This window comes from Hylobates moloch, unplaced genomic scaffold (assembly GCF_009828535.3).
Source record: "Hylobates moloch isolate HMO894 unplaced genomic scaffold, HMol_V3 SCAFFOLD_6, whole genome shotgun sequence".
Taxonomy (NCBI): domain Eukaryota; kingdom Metazoa; phylum Chordata; class Mammalia; order Primates; family Hylobatidae; genus Hylobates; species Hylobates moloch.
The window spans coordinates 156,635,296-156,649,388 of NW_026652281.1; the positions used below are offsets into that span (position 1 = coordinate 156,635,296).

At 52.0% G+C, this 14,093-nt stretch overlaps 1 protein-coding gene across 1 annotated transcript in view; it reads right to left on the reverse strand.

Moving 5' to 3' along the window:
* Nucleotides 1–9,546, reverse strand: part of RASGEF1C (RasGEF domain family member 1C) — a 108,767-nt gene extending 99,221 nt beyond the window's left edge. Inside the window, exon 1 of the mRNA XM_032158901.2 lies at nt 9,351–9,546. The gene's annotated coding sequence lies outside the window, so the exon portion shown is untranslated. The remainder of the gene's footprint in view (nt 1–9,350) is intronic.
* Nucleotides 9,547–14,093: the final 4,547 nt, after the last annotated feature.

Below are 14,093 nucleotides of genomic sequence, written 5' to 3' on the forward strand. Positions count from 1 at the left end.
GGGCCAGACGTGGTGGCTCACGCCTGTAATCTCAGCACTTTGGGAGGTCGAGGTGGGTGGATCACAAGGTAAGGAGTTCAAGACCAGCCTGCCCAACATGGTGAAACCCTGTCTCTACTAAAAATACAAAAATTGAGCATGGTGGCACGTGCCTGTAATTCCAGCTACTCAGGAGGCTAAGGCAGGAGAATTGCTTGAACCGGGACCTGGGAGGCGGAGGTTGCAGTGAGCCGAGATTGTACCACTGCATTCCAGCCTGGGCTACAGAGCGAGATTCCATCTAAAAAAAAAAAAAAAAAAAACATTCTTTTTTTTTTTTTTTTTTTTTTTGAGATAGAGTCTCGCTCTGTCGCCCAGGCTGGAGTGCAGTGGCACTATCTCGGCTCACTGCAAGCTCTGCCTTCCAGGTTCACGCCATTCTCCTGCCTCAGCCTCCCGAGTAGCTGGGACTACAGGCGCCCGCCACCTTGCCCGGCTAATTTTTTGTATTTTTAGTAGAGACGGGGTTTCACCATGTTAGCCAGGATGGTCTCGATCTCCTGGTCTCGTGATCCGCCTGCCTTGGCCTCCCAAAGTGCTGGGATTACAGGCGTCAGCCACCGCGCCCGGCCAAGTACACCATTGTTTATGGAGCTTTTCAAGTAAAAAGGTTGCAGCCATCTCTAGGTCCCCAGAGATAACGGCGGCCACCTAAATCCAATCCTCTCCTTGGTAAAAGCCAATATGGACCAAGCAGAAGAGCGAATAAAACCATCCATGCCCATGCCTCAAGCATGAGTAGGAAACAGGGCGTGCACTCCTCTAACTGGTGTGGGCGAGGAAAGAACACCCTAACTTTCAGAACCGGCTCCAGGGCCCACGCTGGCATTGGTGGCGTGAGGGCTCAGGGAGAGGCACTGTGGGAATGAGGAGAGGGGAGCTGGGGCCAAGAACTACGAAAAAAAGAAAGTCCTTTAGCCAAGTGTGGTGGCAGGTGCTTGTGGTCTCAGCTACTCTGCAGGCTGAGGTGGGAGGATCGCTTGAGCCCAGGAGTTGGAGGCTGCAGTGAGCTGTGATCGCACCAGTGCACTACAGCCTGGGTGACAGAGCGAGACCCTGTCTCCAAATAAAAACAAGAAGAAGAAAGTCCCACCCCACATGGGGAAACAGAGCACGCCTGGAGGTGGGTGTCGGAGCACTGGCGGCTGGGGAACTGAAAGGAGACAGCATTCGGGCCCGGAGGTGGCTGTCTCAGGAAGGCCCTGCTTCTAGGGGCCAGGCATGTGGCCTGGAAGTAGAGGCAGCCTTCGGAGGCTTGCTAGTAACAGACAGGAAGTAGCCAGCCTGGACATTCAAGGACCTACGGAAGCCAAAGTGAATATTGTAAACTCAGAAAACACAAGTCCACTCCCGCCTCCCAAAGCACAAGGAAAATGGTGCACTTCACCACAACAACAGGAGAGGGCGCTCTTACACTAGGAAACCTACTACAGTTCCCACGCCCCCAGCTCCTGCCTGTAGCCATCTGTTACTACCGGTCCAGGCAAATTAAGACACTTCTAAGCTAACAGATAATATCCATACAAAGCCAGTATAAAGAGTCGACACTAATCCTTCCCACAAACCCTCAATTTACAAAGGGAAAAACGACACGCAACACCTCAACTTGAATTACCTAATGCTATGGTCTGGAAGTTTACGTCCCCCCAAATTTATACATGGAAACGTAGTCCCCAGTGTGATGGCATTTGGAGTGGGGCTTTTGTGAGGTGATTAGGTCTCGAGGGCAGAGCCCTCATCAATGAGATTAGTGCCCTTAGAAAAGAGGATCCAGAGAGCTCCCTCGCCCCTTCCTCCATGTGAGGGCGTGAGGAGAGGAGCCATCTACCAACTGGGATGCGGCCCTCACCACATACCTTGATCTTGTACCTCCAGCCTCCAGAACTGTGAGAAATCGTTGTTCGTAAACTAACCCAGTTTCTGATATTTTGTTAGAGCAGCCTGAACAGATGAAGACACACTAAAAATTCAGACACATGAAGAAAATCTCTACATTATACATTCAAAAACTCAACAGAAATGGACCCCAAAAAAAGGTAAATGTGAAATTAGAGTTGCCTGAACTCACGAAAGAAAATGAGGAAAAGACCATCACCTCAGAAATGAAGACTGAATTAGAAAAGCTCTTAGGGAGAACAGATTTGACTAAAAGCTTAATAGTGTTCATTAAGGAAATGAATGAAAACGACCATAAAGCAAAAATAAAATTCATAGAGAAAGCGATCTAGAAGACAGAGGAAAAACAGATCTAACACAAACATATGATTGGCATCCCTGAAGAAAAAAGGTAAAATAATGGTACATAATTAACATTTAACACTATAATCTAAGAAAATGTTTTAGAAATAAAAGAAGACTTGGCCGGGCGCGGTGGCTCACGCTTGTAATCCCAGCACTTTGGGAGGCTGAGGCGGGCGGATCACGAGGTCAGGAGATCGAGACCACGGTGAAACCCCGTCTCTACTAAAAATACAAAAAATTAGCCGGGCGCGGTGGCGGGCGCCTGTAGTCCCAGCTACTCGGAGAGGCTGAGGCAGGAGAATGGCGTGAACCCGGGAGGTGGAGCTTGCAGTGAGCCGAGATCGCGCCACTGCACTCCAGCCTGGGCGACAGAGCGAGACTCCGTCTCAAAAAAAAAAATAAAAAAATAAAAGAAGACTTAAATCTGCATATTCGAAGAGTCCCCCACATACCTAAGATCATTTCCAAGAGAATGCCTAGTAAAATGATTAGACTTTAAAAATAAAGAAAAAAAATTCTTTGGAGCTCCAGAGAAAGAATCAAGTCACTTACAAAGGAAAGAAAGGCATGTTTATATCAGACATCTTGTCAACAATGTACAAGCAACACAACCCATAACAACATTTTTAAAAATTTAGGGACAGAAAGTAAGAGGCAATGATTTTATAACCAGCCAATCTATCCTTCAAGTAGCAAGAGTATAGAAAGAAAGCAAGCAGGAAATACAGTACTCACAAGTCTTTCTTAAGGAACCAACAGAAGCTAAGCTTTGTCCAGTCAAAGGGTGACTGGGAAAACTTTGGCAAAAATAAATACTAGTAATCAGAATCCAGCACCATTGTGGCAGGCAGTTTCTATGGCGTTCACCCTCATGATCTCTGCCTCTTGGTGTTCATACATTTGGGACTGGGTGGGGCTTATGACTTTCCTCTAACCAATAGACTATAGCAAAGATGATAGGATATCACCACTGGGATTATGTTACGTTGTTATATCATGTATGTCACGTTATACTATGTTATGTTTTGTTATGTGATGACTCTCTAGGGACTCTTTGCTGGCTTGACAGAGTGAGCAGTCATGCTGGGGAAGCCCACGTGACAAAGAACTGTGGGTGGTCCCGAGGAACTGGGGGTGACCCTTAGAAGTTGAGGTTGGCCTCTAGCCAACATCCAGCCAAAATTTTAAGCTCTAAATGTAACTACAAAGAACTAAATACTGCCAACAACCACATGAGTGGGGGAGCAAACCCTTCCCTAGCTGAGTCTCTACATATGAACCTAATGCCGTCCACCACCAGCACTCAGCTAAGCCATGCCCAGGCTCGTGATCCACAGAAATGATGAGCTAATAAGCCATGTGTTGCTTTAAGCCACTAGGTCAATGATAACTTATTACACAGCAATAGATAACTAATACGATGATATCAAAACATACTACAGGCTAAGCGCGGTGGCTCACGCCTGTAATCCCAGCGCTTTGCGAAGCCAAGGTGGGAGGATCACTTGAGGCCAGAGTTCGAGACCAGCCTGGCCAACATGGTGAAACTCCATCTCTACCAAAAATATAACTTAACCGGGCATGGTGGTGCATGCCTGTAATCCCAGCCACTTGGGAGGTTGAGGCAGGAGAATCGCTTGAACCCGGGAGGCAGAGGTTGGAGTGAGCCAAGATCATGCTACTGCACTCTAGCCTGGGTGACAGAGTGAGACTCTGTCTCAAAAAACAAACAAACAAACAACAACAACAAAGTGAAATTTGGGGGAAGGCAAAAGTTATATGTAGCTTTTTGACTGTGTGGGGGTCAGCATACCTAACCTTCTCATTGTTCAAGGGCCAACTGTAATTGCTAAACTATATTCCATTGTATGGACATATATCTTGTTTATTTATTCACCAGTTGATGAACAACTGTGTTGTCTCTACTTTTCTGGCCATTATAAGCAATGCAGTTATGAGCATTTGTGTACAAGCCTTTGTGTGGACATTTCATTGTTTTCATTTCTCTTAGATTCCTGGGAGTTTTTATTTTTAAATTTTTATGTTTAAGTTTTAAAGAAACTGCCAAACTATTTTCTACATCATGTCCAAGTGGGACTTATTTCAGAAATGCAAAGATGGCCTAGTGTTAATATTCATACGTTTTGTGTCTGTTTACTTCAGCCTAGTCCCAGACCTGATATTGGGAAATCCATCACATGACTCATTATGTTAACAGTAATAAGGAGAAATATCAGATCATTATCTCCATACATGGCTCTAACAAAGGTCAACACCAATCCTGATTTTTAAAACCACCAATAAAATAGGAGTCAATGGATATTCCCCTATCTATCTATCTATCTATCTATCTATGTATCTATCTATGTATCTATCTATTTATCTATCTATCTATCTATCTATCTATCTATCTATCTATCTATCTATCTATCATCTATCTATCATCTATCTGTCTATCTCTTCCCATCCTAAAGTCAGCATCTTTCTTCATAGGGGAAGTATTAGAGGCCTTTTTACTAAGGTCAGGAACGAGGTAAGGAGGCCCACCACATCCATTATTTAATACTGAATTGGAGGTATTCAGCCAATTTAATTAGATAAAAGAAAGCATAAAAATCAGTAGAGAAGCAGTAAAGCTATTTGAATTTGTAGATGACAGAATGACTAACAGAATCAAAGATATGACTAACAACAGGCCGGCCATGGTGGCTCATGCCTGTAATCCCAGCACTTTGGGAGGCCAAGAAGGCAGATCATCTGAAGTCAGGAGTTCGAGACCAGCCTGGCCAAGATGGCGAAACTCCGTCTCTACTAAAAATACAAAAATTAGCCTGATGTGGTGGCGGGCACCTGTAATCTTAGCTACTTGGGAAGCTAAGGCACGAGAATCACTTGAACCTGGAAGGTGGAGGTTGTGGTGAGCAGAGATCATGCTACTGCACTCCAGTCTGGGTGACAGAGCGAGACTCCATCTCAAAAAAAGAAATAAATAAATAAAATAAAAATAAAAATAAAAACTAACAACAAAACTAACAATAAAAATTCAGGTAAGACGGAAAGATATAAAATAACATACACAAAACAGTAGCCAATTCAAAGATATAATTGAAGAAAAAACATTTATAGTGGCAACACACAAGATAAAAATACTCATGAATAAACTTCATAAGAAATATGAAAAACATGTATGAGGAAAACTTCAAAACACTCCTAGAAGTAGTCTTGACAAACAGAAAGACATCTCTCGGTTTTAGATAAGATAACTCAACTTCATAAAGATGCCAATTATCCTAAAGTTAATATACAAGCCTAATACAAACTTAATACGCTCTCCTTCCCCGCCCAAATACCAGAAACATGCTGCAACAGCCAGGAAATCCTTGCAGTAAAAAGCGGTGGAAGGAACTTGCCCACCACATATTAAAACACAACAAGGAGAGTTCAGCCCAATCTCTCTCCTCTACTGCAATGGTCTTCAATAAAGTCCTCTTTGCCATTATTATTATTATATTTATTATTATTATTATTATTATTTTGAGACAGAGTCTCACTCTGTTGCTCAGGCTGGAGTGCAGGGGTACGATCTCAGCTCAGCTCACTGCAAAATCTGCCTCCCGGGTTCAAGCGATTCTCATGCCTCAGCCTCCCAAGTAGCTGGGATTACAGGCATATGCCACCATACCCAGCTAATTTTTAATATTTTTTGGTAGAGACAGGGTTTCACCATGTTGGCCAGGCTGGTTTCAAACTCCTGACCTCAAGTGATCCGCCCACCTCAGCCTTCCAAAGTGCTGGGATTACAGGCGTGAGCCACTGTGCCAGGCCCTCCTTGCCTTTACATATATATTTTTTTCTCTCTCTCTCTTTCTCTCTTTTACCAGTATGTGAACAGATGGAATAGACAGACCTGTGAAACAAACTAGAAAGCCCAGAAACAGGCCCAGGGCTTGGATTTTTAGTGTATGATGAAGGTGCATTTCAGATCACTGGAGGAAAGATGACCTTTTAAATAAATGGCTTTGGGATAGAGTGCTAGACATTTAGAAAAAGATTAAATTGGATCCACAGACTAAGTACAAAACTAAACAAATATTAGAAAACACAGATGATTGCTTTATAATTGGGCTTTTCATAGTTAGAAAAGTCTAACTATGATTCCAAATCTATGTGAAAAGATGTCCAATTTCATTTATAATAATAGAAATATAAATTTAAAATACACTGAAATACTGTTTCTCAGCTCTCAAACCAGCGAGGCTGTGGGGAAACAGAAGACACTGTGATACATTGGTGGTGGGAATGCAAAATGGTGCTACCTCTTGACAGGGAATTTGGGGCTAGCTAACAAAATAAATCCACATTCACTCCTACTTCTCGAAGTGTGTTCTAAATATACACCTTTGCAAATACTAACAATATAGTTGCAAGGTTATCCATTACTCCATTATGTTAAATTTTAAAAGGCTTGGAAAAAAACCAAAATTGTTCATCCACAGGACATAATTTGAACAAGCAATAATAGTACAGCCACAGAACGAAATACTATGTGAGTGTAAAAAAGAATGAGACAGGTCTCCACGAACTGGTAAGAAGTTACTTTCAGGACATACTTCTAACTGAAGAAAAACAAGGAGCTGTACGGCTAACTTTTGTGATAATGCTTAAATGACTTGTTTTGCAGAAAGAGACACAGGAAGGATAAACCAGAAAATATTTTAAATGGCTACCAGTGGTGTGGGAACAAGGAAGAAGATGCAGGAGTGGGATTGAGACCTTTAAGGATAGCTTTTTAATAGTTTTGACCTTTCAACCATGTGTTTTACATATTCAAAAAATAAAATTACATCCTAAAGTCTAAAGGAAAAAAAGCTCCAAATTGAATGCAAGTAGAAACACACGAAGCTAACAGTGTGTCCGATTGATAACATCATCACACAGCACTCCGCCTGCACACCCGTGGAAATCCCGATGCTGACCTAGTAGGTGTTGGCTGGCTTCGGTGCGGATGCAGTAATTCTGAAACTATTTCGGGGTGCATTGCAGAGCTAAGTAAATGATTAAATATATTCACGTTTGGGGGAACAAGGTTCTCACTGCAGGAGAAAGGGAATGGAAATACTAATTTTTAGTAAAAAAGAAAGGTGCCTTGGCTTGGTCCACTGACAAGGCCTAGAGGCAGCGAGTGCACGCCCCACGCTAAGCCCGGGTCCCACACAAGGAACCAAGGCCCCTTGGAGAAATGCCTGACTCTGGATGTGGGTCCAGGTACAAGTGAGAGCTGGAACCACCTCAGAGGCTGGCGGGGACATGGCAGGAGGGTGCAGACCCCGGCCTGAAAAGGGCCAGTTCCCGGGCAGGGCCCCACATCTGGCGGCCTGCGGGCTCCTCCTCGCCAGTCCCGCCCGGGCTCCGCAGCCTGTCTGTCCGCCCGGGCTCCGCAGCCTGTCTGTCCCTCTCTCGCCTGTCCGTCTGTCCGTCTCTCGCCTGCCCCCCCTCTCCTGCCCTGGCAGTGCGCCCACCCGCCGCCAGGGGCAGCCTTTCAACTCCCAACCTCCAAACGCCCTGGGGGCTGCCCAGGACATCCAGACCCTGTACTGTCTCGGCTCCAGCTCCGCCCCCTCCTGCCCTCAGGGATCTCACCCGCGCTGTTCCCCCAGGCTACCCGTCCATCACAGCACAGGCAGGGCTCCCCGCCCAGGACAGCCTCCCTGACCAGACGCAGGCTCCGCCGCGCCCTGGTCTCCCTCTGCCCCAGTCACCCTACTGCATGTTCTTCCCAGCACGCATTCTTGGCCATGTCCTTGCTTTTCCCTCTGATTCCTTGTCTGGTGTCCCCTCCCACACCAGCTGGTGAGCACTTACAGGGGCAGGCAGCAGGCGGCACACAGTAGGCGCTCAATGAATGTGGCCAGTGAGTGCACAACCCTAGTCCCCCTCCACCGGTCGCCTGGCACAGTGGCTGCACTATGGCTGTTGAAGCCAGTCCTACCAGAGGTGGGACCCCAGCGTTGCCACTCCATGGTCCCGGCCCTCTCTAATCCTCAGTTACTCCACCTGCCTGGCAGGCAGAGCTTCCCAGGACTCTTCTCAGGCTCCCGGGGCTCAGCAGAACTTCTGTCTCCCCCACAGCCCCAGGAGGCAGGAGGTAGGGGCCCGGAGGAGCTCCTCTATCACCCCAACTTGCCAGCTCTGTCTTTCCCACGGTTTCCCACGCCCACGCTGAGCATGGGGCGGCGTCGGCAGCACCCTTCCCCAAGTCCCCCCAAGCATCGCTTTCCCAATCTAAATACAAAGAGTGGACCAGGTGGTCCCTTGATGCCGTCCGCTGTCACTGCGTGAGGGACACACCCGGGACTCCCAGCAGACCCCACTGTTCTCGCAGGGCCTCTGACAGTAGTAGCGCTGGTCCTTTCCTCAAATCCGATCCCATCCTCAAGGGCGACAGCACCCTCTTCCCCCAGGCGCAAGGTCCTTTCCCTTCTGCACCTGCACTGGCAGGTCTGCCTTCCCGTCCCCATTTCATAGACGTGGAAACTGAGGTCCGGTGCGGGTGGAGGCTTTGGTCCAGGCTGGCTTTTCCTGCCACTCGAGTGGCTGAAAGAAGCTTGTTCCTCGCGCCCAGCAGGGACTGGGGGCGCGCGGCAGAGCCCGGTCTCCCGCCAGGTGGCCGGGGGTGTGCCCTTAGGGTCCCCTCCCCGCCACGCCTGCGCCTCCAGTCCCGGCAGCCGCGCGGACCCCGCCCCTGCTGACCCCGGCGCACGCTCCCGCGCCGCGCGCAGCCTCCCGCCACCCGCCGACCCCGCCGCGCAGACCGCACACTCACGTGCGCCGCGGTCCCGGCCCCGCCGGCCGGCCACGCGCACAGTCACCACGCGCGAACCTGTGCTCTGGGTCAGGCCCGCGCGTGTCCGCCAACGGCCCGGACACCGGCCGTCCCCGCCGGGCTCGCTGCCCCGCACCCACGCCGCGACCTGGCCCGCGCCCCGCGCCCGCCGGCAGCCCTCCCCAGCCCCCGCGAGCCCGCGCCCCTGCCCGCACCGCCAGGTGTCTCCCGGCCGCGCACCACTCACCGGCTCCCGGCGCGCCGGAACTCCGGGCCCGGCCCATGGGCAGCGCCCGGTGCGAGCCTCGGCGCCGCGGACCGGGACGCCGCGGACTCGGGGCGCCACCCGCCGCCGCCACCGCCGCCGCCGCCGCCGCCGCCGCCCGACCGCCGGCTCCCAGCGCAGCCCGCACGAGCGCCTGGCAGCGGCCCCAGAGCAACGCGGCGCTGCGCCCCCTCGTGGCACTCAGGGAGCGCGGAGCGGGCGGGGCGCGGGGTGGAGCTGCGGGAGCCGGCGGGCGGCGCTGCACACCAGGGCCCTCCGCGCCCAGGCCGCGGAGCCAAGCGTCCCGCCCTGCGTTCAGGCCTCCGCGGCGGCTGGCCTCCCGGGCCAGGACCACCCGCTCAGGCCGTCAGACGCTGCCCTCCCGAGCGTGGACCCTGGCGGACTCTGCGCCCGAGCTGCCCCAGCCTACACCTCACCTGGTGGGCCTCTGGCGCCCCAAAACCCAGTTCGGCCTCTCTCCTCAAGACTGGGCCCGGCCCGGTTCTCTGGACTGGCCTCCTACCATGGCCATCTAGGTTGTCTGTGTCCCCCAGTGGGACGTCCCTGGGTGGGCATCCATCAGGGGATGAGGAAAGGGCACCCCACCCCCAAACTTCTCGGTGCTCTCCCGTGGCCCCCAGGGAGGGTGGACACCACTTTGAAGACACCGGGGTGCTGGGAGGATGGCGATACATGATTTCACTTTTAGAAAGGGAGAGGGGCTCTAATAGGATCCAGTGGCCTCCTTGAACTGGGCCGTCAGTCAAAGTTCCCTGGTTGGTCCCAGCATAGAGGTCAGGACACCTGTCCTCTTGTGTCCGGAGTTTGTCCCTTCCCCTGGGTTTCTGGTCTCGCTGACTTCAAGAATGAAGCCACGGGCCTTGGCAGTGAGTGTTACAGCTCTTAAAGGTGGTGTGAGGGTGAAACCCTGTCTATACTAAAAATACAAAAAAATTAGCCGGGCATGGTGGCGGGCGCCTGTGGTCCCAGCTACTCGGGGGGCTGAGGCAGGAGAACAGCGTGAACCCGCGGAGGCGGAGCTTGCAGTGAGCCGAGATCGCGCCACTGCACTCCAGCCTGGGCCACAGAGCGAGACTCCGACTCAAAAAAAAAAAAAAAAAAAAAAAAAAGGCTGATACAGATCCAAAGAGGGAGTAGCAGCTCAATTTCTTGTGAAGAGCAAAAAAACAAAGCTTCCACAGCATGGAAAGAGACCAGAGCAGGTCGCTGCTGCTGGCTGGTGATAGGTGGGCGGGCAGCTTTTACTCCCTTTTTTGTCCCCACCCATATCCTGCTGATTGGTCCATTTTACGGAGTGCTGATTGGTGCATTTACAATCCTCTAGCTAGCCAGAAAAGTTCTCCAAGTCCCCACCAGACACAGAAGTTCCAGCTGGCTTCACCTCACTCTGCCTTAGTCAGGACCTGCCTGATGAGATGTGGCCCAAAACTCAACCCAACCAGCTTGAGCAAAAAGCTGGTTTGTGGATCATAAAAAGCCAAGGTTTGCTGCTTAGAGGAATAGCTAGATCCAGTTACTTAACCTATGTGCATAGAAACTGGCTTCCCCGATCTCCCAGTCTTTCTGTGGCAGAATGGCCCTGGGTTGACACCTCAGAGAGGGCACATCTGCCTGATAGTTACAAGGACAGCCTGCGGCTGCCGCACACAGGCTCCGAGGAGCCGAGCTCAGACCATTGCCGCAGACCTAGGGAGCAAGAATAACAGGCCTGGGTGTCGTCTCGCTAGAGCTAGGGCAGAGTTAGTCCTGTGTCAGCTTGGAGGATAGAGCAAGGTGCTGTTCCAAGCTTCCCTGAAGGCTGTTTCTGGAAGAATGGACAGGTTAAAAACAACAGTCCAGCCCATTTCTTGAACAGTTAGGGAAACTGAGTCCTGGAGCGAGTGGGCATCTGCCTAGGGCATACAGATGTATTAGAATGAATGTGGGCCAGGTAGCTAGGCAGGGAGGCAGCAGGGCTGGGGCCGGGGCCAGGGCCAGAGGCTGGCCCTAGGGAGGGTGAGGTGATGTCTGACACCAAGGGTCAGGTGTGGGGAAAGGGAGGGGGAACAGAGGCAGGCACTTGGTCAGGGGTGAGCAGTGTGTTCCCAGCAGATAGACAGATGCACCTCAGGGTGCAGGCACTGGGCCACTCCCTGCATCTTCTCCGATTATCACCCTATGCCCCTAAGCCTCAGGTCTAGTCCCAGGGTGTCGCCTGGAGGAAGCCAGGAGTCTAGGAGGAGAGGCTGCAAGAGGGACCTTGGAAGAGCTGACGCACTCAGCTGTGTCGTTCTGGGGTCTGGGCAGCACTGAGCGGCCCTCCTAACCAAGTGCAGCTCAGGGGGGTGAGGCCAGTCTTTCCCCAGCTCACCCTTGCTCTGTCAGCAAAGGCTTGCTGTCCCCTGATAAAGCATTTTCTCCAGCAAGTGGCTGGGGCCACTGAAGCATGATTGCCCTGCTGGGAGCAGGGTAGGGGATGCTTGGATGAGGCCAGAGCAGCTGGAACGTGGCTGTGGACTAGCTCCGTGTCCCACAGGGGTGAGGGTGGCAGAGCTATGCTCTGGGACAAGGGAGAAGACCGTGTCCCCTGAGATCTCCTGTGTCCTCTCCCTGCCAGACCCATCACTGCCGAGAGTTGGGCCTGTGCTGAGGAAGAAGCATGAGCTGCAGTCGCAGCTCATGCAACACCAGGAGGGTTTTTGAGCCTCGCGGCCAGCGTGGAGTTCTGCCCTGAGCCCCCAGCTTTGTGGGACCCTGGCTGCAGGTGCCACCACTGGGCCCTGGGAGGCATCTGCCCCCGCCCCCTCATAGCCCACCCAGGAGTGCCCTCTAGCAAGGAACCTCTCCTGCCCAGCCCCTACCCTGCCCACCCAACTTCTCACTCCAGAACATGTCCCGGGGCTAATCCCTGAGTGAGGGCATTGGGACAGAGGGTGAGCCATCCCTAGGGCCGTCAGCTCAGTCTCCCCTCACCCCACAGCTGCCCTGAGACATCTATCGGGTGGACACTCACCCAGGGCCTATGTGTGCCGGGCACCATGCTGGGTGCTGGGAATATAGCAGAGAGCCCGACGTGGGGTTCCTGCCCCCTGGAACTCACAGTTTAGAGAAGGGAGGCTGAAAACTAACCATACAAACAAAAGAGTGAAAACAATCGTTTCGGAGAGCGCCGAGTGCCATGAAGGAAGCCATATCGGGGAGGTGGTTGAGTGCGGCGGGGCTGCTTTAGAAGGGAGGGCCCAGGCAGGGCCTCTCCAGGCATAGCAGATGGGGAACTGGCCACACAGGGTCTGGGAAAAGCACCCTGGGCAGAGGGAACAGCAAGGGCGAGGCCCTGTGGCTGGCATGGACTTTGCATCATTTTTGGAAAAAAGAGGCTGGAGAGTGGCTGGAGCCAAGGTGGAAGGGAACAGGGCCAGGCAGGGTGTCCAGGCAGGCAAGGAGCTGGATCTGTCCTCTGGGTGTCGACACAGGGGCAAGTGTGGCCGCAGCTCTGCCAGCAGCACCCCCAGCAGAAGGGGGTGGTGCTGTCCCCAGATGTAGGGGTCCTGACACCCACGAGGCCTTTTCCAGCACCTTCAGCCCCTGCGTAGCTGCCCCTGGCCTGGATGGCACATCCTGCACACGTGTGACTCTGGGAGACCTGAGTGTGCCCCACCAACTCAGCACTAGATTAGTGGGGCTGGAGTCCTTGTCCACAGGGCATGGCCATGAGGGACAGGCAGCAGGCCCACGAGGAGGTGGCAGGCAGGGGAGAGCTGATGAGTACAGACCCAGGCAGGGGGCAGGGAATGGGGCAGACCTGAGGGCTGTTTCTGGGGGAGAAGCCACAGGACTGGATGATGGGAGATAGGAGAATGTGTGAGAAGTGACAGCGATGGCAGGGGTCCTGGCAGGGTGAATGGGGCACCTTTCCCAGGAGGGCGAGGAGCCCCTTCACAGCAGATAGCACCTGCTGGGACTGTGGGGCCAGGGGCATGTGGAGGAGGTCTGGAGGCAGCAGGGCCTGTGGGTGCCCACCTGGTGCGGGTCCTCAGGGAGGAAGGAAGGACAGCAGGGGCAGCAGCTGCAGGCGCTTATGCAGAGCAGGAGCCTGTGAGGCCCTGCAGTACGTCTGCCCCAGATGCTTGGCACAGCCACAGCAGGTGACTCAGGGAAGGGGCACCAGGCAAGGCTGCTGAGCAAGATCACCAATAAAATCAGGAAACAATGAGGACAGAACTTTGGGCTCTGGCCACAGCATTTTATTAGCCGACCCGTAACTCGTCCATTCTTGGTCTGGTGAAAACCCTCCAAAGTTACTGCAAGGGCAGAGCTCCAGGAGAAGTCACCCTATAGCCAGCCACTGGAGGGGCCACGTTTAATTATCCTTTACAGTCCAGGGCTGCCAACCCACTGAGCCTGGGCTGGGAGGAGCAAGAGAGAGGGTGTGTGTGTGTGTGTGTGTGTGTGTGTGTGTGTGTGTGTGTGTATGGATGTGCACATGTGTGCATGCATGGTATATGCAGTATGTGTATGTGCATTTGTGTGAATGTGTGGTGTGTTCTATGCATGTGTATGCAGCACATGTGTGTAATGTGTGTGTGCTGTATGCTTGTGTATGTAGTGCTATGTGTTTTGTGCACATGTGTGTGCTGTATATATGTGATGCTGTGTGCATGAGTGTGTGGTATATGCATGTGTGTGTTGTCTGCTGTGTGCATGTGTGTGTGCTGTGTGCATGTT